The 14,621-nt window shown below is 39.9% G+C and overlaps 2 protein-coding genes across 2 annotated transcripts in view; one reads left to right on the top strand and one right to left on the bottom strand.

Moving 5' to 3' along the window:
* The window catches only part of LOC118896380 (spermatogenesis-associated protein 31D4-like), a 210,364-nt gene that overhangs the window by 64,320 nt on the left and 131,423 nt on the right, over positions 1-14,621 (bottom strand). The gene's annotated exons all lie outside the window — the stretch shown is intronic.
* Positions 1-14,621, top strand: part of LOC118896379 (heat shock protein 75 kDa, mitochondrial-like) — a 74,675-nt gene that overhangs the window by 6,345 nt on the left and 53,709 nt on the right.

Raw genomic sequence — 14,621 nt, 5'->3', positions numbered from 1 at the left:
GTGGCGCAGTGGTTAAGAATCTGCCTGCCAATGCAAGGGACATGGGTTCAAGCCCTGGTCCGGGAAGATCCCACAGGCCGCGGAGCAACTAAGCCCATGTGCCACAACTACTGAGCCCGCGTGCCACAACTACTAAAGGCTGCGCGCTCTGTGTCCACATGCTGCAACTACTGAGCCCGCGTGCTGCAACTACTGAAGCCCGCACGCCTAGAGCCCGTGCTCCACAACGAGAGGCCACCGCAATGAGAAGCCCATGCACCACAACAAAGAGTAGCCCCCACTCGCCACAACTAGAGAAAGCCTGTGCACAGCAACGAAGACCCAACACAGCCAAAAATAAATAAATAAATAAATAAATTTATTAAAGAAAAAAGGAAGTCACACAGCTAGCAAATGTAATATACCTGATAACTGAAGAGACATTATGTTCATACATAACCACAAGAAGCCAATCTTCTCTGGGAACCGTTTTGCCCAACCACTTTTAAGGGTTTAGCAACCACTGCTTTTAAGCGGCAGGGATTTATCTTATTTGGAATAGGACTTTGAAAGTAAAAAACTCTGTATCCTCTTTACATGTCAAGCTCCTCAATGGATGAATATCAGAGAAACTCTTATCTGGATTTCAGCAGTCTCTGTGTCACTTTTCAGGATGAAATTTTTCTACATGAATGTAAGGATGGGCTGATTAAAATGAGAACGTTGTAAAGCAATCACCCATCCTCACCTCAGTTTTGACTCTTGCTTTAATGTGAGCGGAACAGAAATTGACATGCTAAATGGATGAAAGAAAGAAAAAGAGAGTGTTCAGCACATGGGAAGAAAGATTGAAACAGAGATATATTTGTTTAGAAAAGAGAAGATGAAAAGGAATGTGCTGCCCTCCCAATATCCACAGGAAGCCGCTCTCCGTGCGCGCCACCATAGATCAGTTTATTTGGGGCCAAACCTGGAATAAAAGCATAATGTTTAGACAAGGCAAAAGTTTCTGGGGAAGGGAGGAAGGGAGGAAGAGCAATAAATGAAAATAACTGAACTTATTTGCAAGATGGAACTCTAGATGGAGCAGTTCCCTCTATTTGAATTTTTTCTGGCAATGGAATACTGATTCCACTGGATTAGTGTCTATTGGAAAGATGACTGGTAGGAATACCTTAGCTCTGTGATAGGAAATAGAATTGGATGATCCACCACTTACAAAATAGAACCTGACTCTGTGGATGGGATCCATGTAAACAGGGGAAGGCAGAAGATTAAGAGGAAGAGGAGGAAGAGGAGTTATAGTAGGAAGAACTTTGAAAAGGTGTCCAACAAATGGAGTGTACAATTGAGTAAGATTCAGGGCACAAGTACTGGAGTCCAGCTGCCGGGATTTAAATCCAGGATCCACCCTCTACTAATTGTAACCTCCCTGAACTTCCCACCTTTAAAGTTGGGATTATAATCATAGCTGGCTCATAAGATTTTTTAAGGATTAAAGAAACTAATCCTTGTTAGCTTCATAGCGATAGTAAATGCTCAGTAAATATTAGTGCTACCGATGCTGGTGAAGATGATCTCACCTCATAACATAAACTTGAAGTACTAGCTGTGTTGAATAACGTGGGAATCCACTAGAAATTGTCAGGAATAATGCTATATTGGACTCTCTTCTGGAGCAGGTCATTACCTAACAGTGAGCTTTATACCTTTGAGGCAGAAACCCAAGGTAATATGCTATCCTCCAGAAACTGTCCATTATAGGCTTGTCTTACGAAATCATTTTCTTCTCTCCCTCTTTTAGTGTTCATGCTCCATCTTTTTTCTCTTGGCTTACTTTTCTACTTTGTACTCTCTTTTCCAGGCCTTTGAAACCTTTGCTCCTCTCCCCATGCAAGGATCCTGTTGAGACAGACTAAGCAGATCTGTTTCCTCTATGCCTTAAACAGCAGGGGCCAAGAGGGAAAAATGTTTCCTTTGGGTGGATGCCAAGTAACTTCAGGCGTGGGGGCAGAGTTTTTAATGACACAGTAAGAAAGAAAATATTTATGTTTCATTTTAATTGAACTTTTCTTAAGCTTACTACATTTTAGTAGGTGAAAAAAAAATCAACATATGAGAACGCTGAGAACGAAAATACACATAGCTCTGGCTTCCAGCACAGGGGTAGAAAAAGCAAAGGGAAGTCTAGCAGAGGCATCTTATGGGAAGAGCTGCCGCACCAGAAATCCCAGCTTAGCAGCACTGTCTTCATCACTTCATTTCCAGGATCATGTAGATCCTGTTTGACTGACCCATAAAATTAGCAAGATAATGAACAAGCTCATTACTTTAAACATATTTCTATCTGCTGGGTCCACTGAAGTACCTTAAGAAACAAGTTCATAGGGTGTCACACCCAGTTAAACCTGGAAAAATAAGCATTGTGAAATGAGGTGGCTTATTTTGTTAGGTGACTCTAGAAATAGCTACTGTTGTCACTGTTTCCTAAGCATCTGCTATGTGCTACGTACTGTGCTAACTATTCATATGATCTCATTTAAACCTCCCAACAGCTCTGTGAAGTAAGTACTGTTAAGCCTTTTTTACATATGGGTGACATCAGGCAATTTACTTGGGTCACACAGCTGATGAATAGTGAAGTTGGGATTTTAACCAAGGCTGGAAGGACACCAAACCCAGCACTGATACTGCAATATCAGATGCGGCCCCACCTGTACAGTTATCTACCTCTAACAATACCCGGAAAGGCTCATTATCTTAGGATTTATGAAGAAAACAGAGTAGCTGAGTATGAGAACTACGTGTGTGTGATATAATTAAATGACATATAGTATCATTGTTCTACTAAATGAATCATAGTAGGACTAGGATAGAAACATCCAGCTCCTCCCACTATTCCCAACTAAAAGAATGCTTCTGTTCCTTGTTAAGTTTCTCTACTCCCTGGGTTGTCCAGCTTTTCCTAACCATTTGTGTGTGGACTGCCAACATTTACATTCCAGCTGTGCCTCAGTTTTATCATCTGTATAAGCAGTACTGAACTCAGAGAGCTATCAAGATTAAGAGAGTTAATTCATTTAAAACACTTGGTGAAAAATCTGAAAGTGAAATTAAGAAAACACTCCCATTTACCATTGCAACAAAAAGAATAAAATATCTAGGAATAAACCTACTTAAGGAGACAAAAGACCTGTATGCAGAAAACTGTAAGACACTGATGAAACAAATTAAAGATGATACAAATAGATGGAGAGATATACCATGTTCTTGGATTGGAAGAATCAACATTGTGAAAATGACTCTACTACCCAAAGCAATCTACAGATTCAATGCAATCCCTTTCAAACTACCACTGGCAGTTTTCACAGAACTAGAACAAAAAATTTCACAATTTGTATGGAAACACAAAAGACCCCGAATAGCCAAAGCAATCTTGAGAAAGAAAAACAGAGCTGGAGGAATCAGGCTCCCAGACTTCAGACTGTACTACAAAGCTACAGTAATCAAGACAGTATGGTACTGGCACAAAAACAGAAATATAGATCAATGGAACAGGATAGAAAGCCCAGAGATAAACCCACGCACATATGGTCACCTTATCTTTGACAGAGGAAGCAAGAATATACAGTGGAGAAAAGACAGCCTCTTCAATAAGTGGTGCTGGGAAAACTGGACAACTACATGTAAAAGAATGAAATTAAAACACTCCCTAACACCATACACAAAAATAAACTCAAAATGGATTAAAGACCTAAATGTAAGGCCAGACACCATCAAACTCTTAGAGGAAAACATAGGAAGAACACTCTGTGACATAAGTCACAGCAAGATCCTTTTTGACCCACCTCCTAGAGAAATGGAAACAAAAACAAACATAAACAAATGGGACCTAATGAAACTTAAAAGCTTTGGCACAGCAAAGGAAACCATAAACAAGACGAAAAGACAACCCTCGGGATGGGAGAAAATATTTGCAAATGAAGCAACTGACAAAGGATTAATCTCCAAAACATACAAGGAACTCATGCAGCTCAATATCAAAAAAACAAACAACCCAATCCAAAAATGGTCAGAAGACCTAAACAGACATTTCTCCAAAGAAGATATACAGATTGCCAACAAACACATGAAAGAATGCTCAACATCATTAATCATTAGAGAAATGCAAATCAAAACTACAATGAGATATCATCTCACACCGGTCAGAATGGCCATCATCAAAAAATCTACAAACAATAAATGCTGGAGAGGGTGTGGAGAAAAGGGAACCCTCTTGCACTGTTGGTGGGAATGTAAATTGATACAGTCACTATGGAGAACGGTATAGAGGTTCCTCAAAAAACTAAAAATAAAAGTACCATATGACCCAGCAATCCCACTACTGGGCATATACCCTGAGAAAACCATAATCCAAAAAAAGACATGTACCAAAATGTTCATTGCACCTCTATTTACAATAGCCAGGACATGGAAGCAACCTAAGTGCCATCAACAGATGAATGGATAAAGAAGATGTGGCACATATATACAATGGAATATTATTCAGCCATAAAAAGGAATGAAACTGAGTTATTTGTAGTGAGGTGGATGGACCTAGAGACTGTCATACAGAGTGAAGTAAGTCAGAAAGAGAAAAACAAATACCTTATGCTAACACATATATATGGAATCTAAAAAAAAAAAAAAAAGAAAATGGTCAGAAGAACCTAGGGGCAAGATGGGAATAAAGATGCAGACCTACTAGAGAATGGACTTGAGGATATGGGGAGGGGGAAGGGTAAGCTGGGACAAAGTGAGAGAGCGGCATGGACATATATACACTACCAAACGTGAAATAGATAGCTAGTGGGAAGCAGCCGCATAGCACAGGGAGATCAGCTCGGTGCTTTGTGACCACCTAGAGGGGTGGGATAGGGAGGGTGGGAGGGAGGGAGGTGCAAGAGGGAAGAGATATGGGGACATATGTATATGTATAACTGATTCACTTTGTTATAAAGCAGAAAATAACACACCATTGTAAAGCAATTATAGTCTAATAAAGATGTTAAGAGAAAAATAAAAAGCATAAAAATAAAACACTTGGAAGAGTGTCTGGCATATTATTGGTATTTTGGAAATGTTACCTATTAGCATCATGCCACATCCTTGAATAGGGATTACATTCCCATTTGAAGAACTGACTTTAGTCCTTATTGATGGATTTGCTAAAAAATATGGACATTATCAGGATATTGCCAAAAAGACTTTGCTTCTCTCCAAAGCATCTGTAAAATGCTCTTACCTGATTGGCTTATTAACTGCCCAGAAAAGGTTCCCTCTTGTCCACAGCTGCCTGTAGCTCCTAGTATCCTCTGAGGAGGGTGAGGGTGTGTGTTTTATGCCCTTTGCCACACTGAGATGGGGGAAGATGTTTTCAAGACTGATGGTAACAAGAATCACCTCCTGTTTGTGGTCAAAGCTGAAAATGGATTTTTTTTCTGTTTTCCTTTCTTTTTTTTTCTTTTTTATGCTGGGCATGAGACCTGTGAATGTCTAAAATTCCATGGAATGTAGCAACTTAGGAATGCTTCTGTTTAATGTTAAGCTTAAACAGGCCTTGGAAAGATAAATAAAGATACCAATCCCAAATTGATCTGCCTTTGCCATACTTCTTCAAAATTTTTTTCTATTTTGGAGCATCCTGACTTAAGGAGAGCTGCTTTTCAAATCCCATGCCTATTTCAAGTGTCCATCAAGTCTCACACTCTTCACATTGAATCATCCAGTACAATGTTCCCATTCTACAAATGAGAAAACTGAGACTCAGATGGGTTAAGTCAGTGCCCCTCATATTTTTCCTCTGATATTTTGTCTTATCAAATTCATCTTTCCCAAGTTTTAAAGACTGCTCACCCCTCTCCAATAAAAGATATTGCTAAATTTTCTAGCAAAAATTCCTCAGTTATCATTTGTCTTGATAATATATGGAGGCTGGGGGGGGGGGGCTTTCATTTTGATATTTTTGAATCTTTTTTTTCCTCACCTGATTTTAACTCCTTTGTTTCCCAAGGGGCATTCTGTTTTTATAGGTCAAAAATATTTTGTATTGGCAATTCTATATGTTTCAATCTGGTAACGAAAAGTCAAATACAGTCTCTGTTTCTAGGTTTATGTAGTCACTGGTACTGTGAATTTTGCTTCTTGCTTCTGTATTTTCTTGGCATACAGTATACTTTAAAGTAAATATTATAAAGTCAAAAGATGTGCTGTGTAAATAGCAGTAAAACATACAGAGATATGAGCTAAATGCCCATGAATATACCCCTTGAATTACAGTCTCTCACATCTAGGGCATCTATTTTGGGGTCCCCAATACTCCCTGCCTTGTCTGACACAGACACAGTAAGGCACCAAGGGGAGAAAACAACCTACTAAAGAAGTCCAAACCTGTTGCGGGACTGGTCAGAGAACAATAAATTAAATTTGCAGCAACAGGAAGTGGAGTGCTGTGACTAGCAATGACCTTGACAGCAACCCAGGCTTGGGAAGAGGTCAGAGGTCATAGTAGACCTCTCTCCTGATCTGGACCAGCTGCTCCTTCGTATGTAAACAATGGACAGAGAGCTCCAAGTTTATGATGCCAATGTGTTAGTGACAGTGCAATGTTAAGTGTGAGAAGTGTCAGGGAATGTGACTGCAGCATCTACATTCGTTCCCACAGAGGAAGTCCCATGCATTTGTGACTCAAACCACTTATCCATCACACGGTGGTCGGAAAATCACAAGCAAATCACCAGGTCCCATCAAACAGTTCTTGGGCTGATATATCCATAAGCCAATGAATCGGGAGGATTTCCACAGTGGTAAAAGTTTGAGGAAAGTGATTAAAAGCCACTTTAAACCCAGTTTTTAAAAGCGTGAATAAAGCAATAATTCAGTATCAGTTTACCCAGGGGCCCAGAGCCAATTCTTTCAATCCAGTGGGGGTGAATGTCGGCACAATGGCTGCCTGTGGGAGGGGCGACAGCAGTGCCACCAAGCCATGGGCTCAGGCCCACCCCAGTTAAAGCCTCACTGTGCCACTCCCTGCTTGTGTTACCTCAGGCAAATGACCCCACTGAGACTCAGTTTCGTCCCCTGCAAAATGGGAGATACCGAAGTCCTAGCGCTGATGTGAAAAACAGTGGTACCTGGTCATCAGCGTTCTCAAAAGATTGTAGAACAGTGCCAGGCAGGTAGCAGCAGGTCAGTAAACAAGAAGGATAAGAATTGACACCTATTTGGTGCTTGCTTTATGCCAGGCACTGTTTAAAGAACTTTAAGTGTACCATTTATTTAATCCTCTCAACAACACTAAGGCCAGCACTAATACTACCTGTGTTTCATAAGTGAGGAAAACTGAAGCATAGCAGTAGGTTTCCACATCTAGCAAGGGAAGGAATCAGGCCTCAAACTCAAGCCGTCATCCAACCCCAAAGCCAATGCCCTTCACCAATGAATGTTTATCCTGAGAATGACCCCCAGAAGACAAAATGATATCAACAAACTGACCGGAGAGGAACCAAGATGGCGGGGTAGAAGGACGTGCTCTCACTCCCTCTTGTGAGAACACCAGAATCAAAACTAGCTGCTGGATAATCATCGACAGGAAGACACTGGAACTCACCAAAAAAGATACCCCACATCCAAAGACAAAGGAGAAGACAAAATGAGATGGTAGGAGGGGCGCAATCACAGTAAAATCAAATCCCATAACTGCTGGGTGGGTGACTCACAGACTGGAGAACACTTATACCACACAAGTCCACCCACTGGAGTGAAGGTTCTGAGCCCCACGTCAGGCTTCCCAACCTAGGGGTCCAGCAACGGGAGGAGGAATTCCTAGAGAATCAGAATTTGAAGCCTAGTGGGAATTGATTGCAGGACTTCGACAAGACTGGGGGAAACAGAGACTCCACTCTTGGAGGGCACACACAAAGTAGTGTGTGCATCGGGACCCAGGGGAAGGAGCGTGGCCCCAGGGGAGACTGAACCAGACCTATCTGCTAGTGTTGGAGGGTCTCCTGCAGAGGTGGAGGGTGGCTGTGGCTCACCGTGGGGAAAAGGACACTGGCAGCAGAAGTTCTGGGAAGTACTCCTTGGCGTGAGCCCTCCCAGAGTCTGCCATTAGCCCCACCAAAGAGCCCAGGTAGGCTCCAGTGTTGGGTTGCCTCAGGCAAAACAACCAACAGGGAGGGAACCCAGCCCCACCCATTAAGAGTCAAGTGGATTAAAGTTTTACTGAGCTCTGCCCACCAGAGCACCAGTCAGCTCTACCCACCACCAGTCCCTCCCATCAAGCCTCTTAGATAGCCTCATCCACCAGAGGGCAGAGAGCAGAAGCAAGAAGAACTACAATCCTGCAGCCTGTGGAACAAAAACCACATTCACAGAAAGATAAACAAGATGAAAAGACAGAGGGCTATGTACCAGATGAAGGAACAAGATAAAACCCCAGAAAAACAACTAAATGAAGTGGAGATAGGCAACCTTCCAGAAAAAGAATTCAGAATAATGATAGTGAAGATGATCCAGGACCTCGGAAAAAGAATGGAGGCAAAGATCGAGAAGATGCAAGAAATGCTTAACAAAGACCTAGAAGAATTAAAGAACAAACAAACAGAGATGAACAATACAAGAAATGAAATGAAAACTACACTAGAAGGAATCAATAGCAGAATAACTGAGGCAGAAGAACAGATAAGTGACCTGGAAGACAGAATGGTGGAATTCACTGCTGCAGAACAGAATAAAGAAAAAAGAATGAAAAGAAATGAAGACAGCCTAAGAGACCTCTGGGACAACATCAAACGCAACAACATTCGTATTATAGGGGCCCCAGAAGGAGAAGAGAGAGAGAAAGGACCAGAGAAAATATTTGAAGAGATTATAGTCGAAAACTTCCCTAACATGGGAAAGGAAATAGCCACCCAAGTCCAGGAAGTGCAGCGAGTCCCATACAGGATAAACCCAAGGAGAAACACACCGAGACACATAGTAATCAAATTGGCAAAAATTAAAGACAAAGAAAAATTATTGAAAGCAGCAAGGGAAAAACGACAAATAACATACAAGGGAACTCCCATAAGGTTAACAGCTGATTTCTCAGCAGAAACTCTACAAGCCAGAAGGGAGTGGCATGATATACTTAAAGTGATGAAAGGGAACAACCTACAACCAAGATTACTCTACCCAGCAAGGATCCCATTCAGATTCGATGCAGAAATCAAAAGCTTTACAGACAAGCAAAAGCTAAGAGACTTCAGCACCACCAAACCAGCTCTACAACAAATGCTAAAGGAACTTCTCTAAGTGGGAAACACAAGAGAAGAAAAGGATCTACAAGAACAAACCCAAAACAATTCAGAAAATGGTCATAGGAACATACATATTGATAATTACCTTAAACATGAATGGACTAAATGCTCAAACCAAAAGACACAGGCTTGCTGAATGGATACAAAAACAAGACCCATTTATATGCTGTCTACAAGAGAACCACTTCAGACCTAGGGACACATACAGACTGAAAGTGAGGGGATGGAAAAAGATATTCCATGCAAATGGAAATCAAAAGAAAGCTGGAGTAGCTATACTCATATCAGATAAAATAGACGTTAAAATAAAGAATGTTACAAGAGACAAGGAAGGACACTACATAATGATGAAGGGATCAATCCAAGAAGAAGATATAACAATTATAAATATATATGCACCCAACATAGGAGCACCTCAATACATAAGGCAACGGCTAACAGCTATAAAAGAGGAAATCGACAGTAACACAATAATAGTGGGGGAACTTTAACACCTCACTTACACCGATGGACAGATTATCCAAAATGAAAATAAATAAGGAAACAGAAGCTTTAAACGACACAATAGACCAGATAGATTTAATTGATATTTATAGGACATTCCATCCAAAAACAGCAGATTACACGTTCTTCTCAAGTGCGCATGGAACATTCTCCAGGATAGATCACATCTTGGGTCACAAATCAAGCCTCAGTAAATTTAGGAAAATTGAAATCATATCAAGCATCTTTTCTGACCACAATGCTATGAGATTAGAAATGAATTACAGGGAAAAAAACGTAAAAAAGACAAACACATGGAGGCTAAACAATATGTTACTAAATAACCAAGAGATCACTGAAGAAATCAAAGAAGAAATCAAAAAATACCTAGAGACAAATGACAATGAAAGCACGATGACCCAAAACCTATGGGATGCAGCAAAAGCAGTTCTAAGAGGGAAGTTTATAGCTATACAAGCCTACCTAAAGAAACAAGAAAAATCTCAAGTAAACAATTTAACCTTACACCTAAAGAAACTAGAGAAAGAAGAACAAACAAAACCCAAAGTTAGCAGAAGGAAAGAAATCATAAAGATCAGAGGAGAAATAAATGAAATAGAAACAAAGAAAACAATAGCAAAGATCAATAAAACTAAAAGCTGGTTCTTTGAGAAGATAAACAAAATTGATAAGCCATTAGCCAGACTCATCAAGAAAAAGAGGGAGAGGACTCAAATCAATAAAATCAGAAATGAAAACGGAACAGTTACAACAGACACTGCAGAAATACAAAGCATCCTAAGAGACTACTACAAGCAACTTTATGCCAATAAAATGGACAACCTGGAAGAAATGGACAAATTCTTAGAAAGGTATAACCTTCCAAGACTGAACCAGGAAGAAACAGAAAATATGAACAGACCAATCACAAGTAATGAAATTGAAACTGTGATTAAAAATCTTCCAACAAACAAAAGTCCAGGACCAGATGGCTTCACAGGTGAATTCTATCAAACATTTAGAGAAGAGCTAACACCTATCCTTCTCAAACTCTTCCAAAAAATTGCAGAGGAAGGCACACTCCCAAACTCATTCTATGAGGACACCATCACCCTGGTACCAAAACCAGACAAAGACACTACAAAGAAAGAAAATTACAGACCAATATCACTGATGAATATAGATGCAAAAATCCTCAACAAAATACTAGCAAACAGAATCCAACAACACATTAAAAGGATCATACACCACGATCAAGTGGGATTTATCCCAGGGATGCAAGGATTCTTCAATATATGCAAATCAATCAATGTGATACACCATAGTAACAAATTGAAGAAGAAAAACCATATGATCATCTCAATAGATGCAGAAAAAGCTTTTGACAAAACTCAACATCCATTTATGATAAAAACTCTCCAGAAAAAGTGGGCATAGAGGGAACCTACCTCAACATAATAAAGGCCATATATGACAAACCCACAGCACACATCATTTTCAATGGTGAAAAACTGAAAGCATTTCCTCTAAGATCAGGAACGAGACAAGGATGTCCACTCTCACCACTATTATTCAACATAGTTCTGGAAGTCTTAGCCATAGCAATCAGAGAAGAAAAAGAAATAAAAGGAATACAAATTGGAAAAGAAGAAGTAAAACTGTCACTGTTTGCAGATGACATGATATTATACACAGAGAATCCTAAAACTGCCACCAGAAAACTGCTAGAGCTAATTAATGAATATGGTAAAGTTGCAGGATACAAAATTAATGCACAGAAATCTCTTGCATTCCTATACACTAATGATGAAAAATCTGAAAGAGAAATTATGGAAACACTCCCATTTACCATTGCAACAAAAAGAATAAAATACCTAGGAATAAACCTACCTAGGGAGACAAAGGACCTGTATGCAGAAAACTATAAGACACTGATGAAAGAAATTAAAGATGATACAAACAGATGGAGAGTTATACCATGTTCTTGGATTGGAAGAATCAACATTGTGAAAATGACTATACTACCCAAAGCAATCTACAGATTCAATGCAATCCCTATCAAATTACCAATGGCATTTTTTACGGAACTAGAACAAATTATCTTAAAATTTGTATGGAGACACAAAAGACCCCGAATAGCCAAAGCAGTCTTGAGGGAAATAAACGGAGCTGGAGGAATCAGACTCCTTGACTTCAGACTACACTACAAAGCTACAGTAATCAAGACAATATGGTACTGGCACAAAAACAGAAACATCGATCAATGGAACAAGATAGAAAGCCCAGAGATAAACCCACACACCTATGGTCAACTAATCTATGACAAAGGAGGCAAAGATATACAATGGAGAAAAGACAGTCTCTTCAATAAGTGGTGCTGGGAAAACTGGACAGCTACATGTAAAAGAATGAAATTAGAATACTCCCTAACACCATACACAAAAATAAACTCAAAATGGATTAGAGACCTAAATGTAAGACCGGACACTATAAAACTCTTAGAGGAAAACACAGGAAGAACACTCTTTGACATAAATCATAGCAAGATCTTTTTTGATCCACCTCCTAGAGTAATGGAAATAAAAACAAAAATAAACAAATGGGACCTAATGAAACTTCAAAGCTTTTGCACAGCAAAGGTAACCATAAACAAGACGAAAAGACAACCCTCAGAATGGGAGAAAATATTCGCAAACGAATCAACGGAAAAAGGATTAATCTCCAAAATATATAAACAGCTCATGCAGCTCAATATTAAAGAAATAAACAACCCAATCCAAAAATGGGCAGAAGACCTAAATAGACATTTCTTCAAAGAAGACATACAGATGGCCAAGAAGCACATGAAAAGCTGCTCAACATCACTAAGTATTAGAGAAATGCAAATCAAAACTACAATGAGGTATCACCTCACACCAGTTAGAATGGGCATCATCAGAAAATCTACAAACAACAAATGCTGGAGAGGGTGTGGAGAAAAGGGAACCCTCTTGCACTGTTGGTGGGAATGTAAATTGATACAGCCACTATGGAGAACAATATGGAGGTTCCTTAAAAAACTAAAAATAGAATTACCATATGATCCAGCAATCCCACTACTGGGCATATACCCAGAGAAAACCATAATTCAAAAAGACACATGCACCCCAATATTCATTGCAGTACTATTTACAATAGCCAGGTCATGGAAGCAACGTAAATGCCCATCGACAGACAAATGGATAAAGAAGTTGTGGTACATATATACAATGGAATATTACTCAGCCATAAAAAGGAACGAAATTGAGTCATTTGTTGAGATGTGGATGGATCTAGAGACTGTCATACAGAGTGAAGTAAGTCAGAAAGAGAAAAACAAATATCGTATATTAACTCATGTATGTGGAACCTAGAAAAATGGTACAGATGAACCGGTCTGCAGGGCAGAAGTTGAGACACAGATGTAGAGAACAAACATATGGACACCAAGGGGGGAAAACCATGGTGGGGTGGGGATGGTGGTGTGCTGAATTGGGCGATTGGGATTGACATGTATACACTGATGTGTATAAAATTGATGACTAATAAGTACCTGCAGTATAAAACAAAGAAACAAACAAAAAGCTAATACTAAACTTTCTTTGGGTTATTTGTATGGAAATATGTTAATATAAATGTTTCAGACATTACATGAAATTTCTAAAAATCTTATATGTTCTGGTATAATGTTATGTCATAATTCTAGTTATTACTTTAAAATGTAAATCTCAGAAATAACTAAAAAAAAAAAAAAAAAAACCTTTCTGAGTCCTTCCTTTCTCCTCCCTCTATCTCCCTCCACGCCATGGAACTCACACTCCATGCTGTCAGATGGGAACCCAGGTCTTTTAGGAGTTTCTAACCCTCAGGGTTTGCTGACACTGGGCTCAACTGTTCTGGCTGGGGGGGTTCCAGAGTCTTTCCAAGCTTTGCTCTGGCACTGAGCCTAACCTTTATTTTGTAACTGATTTACGCTACCCAGAAGTCAGGTTCGGCTACCTTCTGTGAGAACTGGCTAGACTCATGAAATACTCGGCTGGCCAACCAGAAAATTAAATAAGAAAGTCATCAGGCCCTGAAGCCTAATTCTCAAAAGCCAAACAATTTAGAACAATGAGTCACAAAAATCTTTCAAAATAGAAATAGTTGTCATGCAGTGTTTAAGTTCTTGCAGCATAACATAGAATACTGGCTAAAAACACAGTCTGAAAGCTGGGGTTCTAGTCCCAGCTCTAGCTGTGTAACCCTGAGCAAGTGTCTTAACCACTCTGAGCTATAGTTGCCTCTTTTAACACATGGCAACAATAACAGGCCCTACCCCAGAACTTGGTCTGAGGATTAATGGATCAACATACATAAATACTTTAGAATATGCCTGCCACATCACAGGAGCTATATAAATATTAGCTTTTATTATTATTATCTTATCATGTTTCGGTAAAGGTATACAGGCTTTGCAGCAATGCCTTTACAGAATAAATTTGCTGACGCTTTATTCCCTTTGAAAACGGTTTCCCCATTTTTACCATCTCACTACCAGCCACCACCCAACCCCTAAAAAACCCCTCCCCACCATCTCAACTTTTCCTTCAAAGCAAAGGAAATTACATTTAAAAGCCTCACGGAATTACGACACTCAACACGCTCATAAAAGTCAGGAAATGCAAAAGTTAGAATTCTCTGAAGACGTTAACTCAGAATCGCGGCTCTGACACAGTTCAGAGGGCTCCAGTGCAGCCTCGTGGAGTTCCCGCCAGAGAGCTCCGAGGCCTTCACCAGCTGCCCCTCGTCACCGGCTGCTTG

This window comes from Balaenoptera musculus, chromosome 6, assembly GCF_009873245.2.
Source record: "Balaenoptera musculus isolate JJ_BM4_2016_0621 chromosome 6, mBalMus1.pri.v3, whole genome shotgun sequence".
NCBI lineage: Eukaryota > Metazoa > Chordata > Mammalia > Artiodactyla > Balaenopteridae > Balaenoptera > Balaenoptera musculus.
This window is presented reverse-complemented; position numbering and strand designations above follow the sequence as displayed.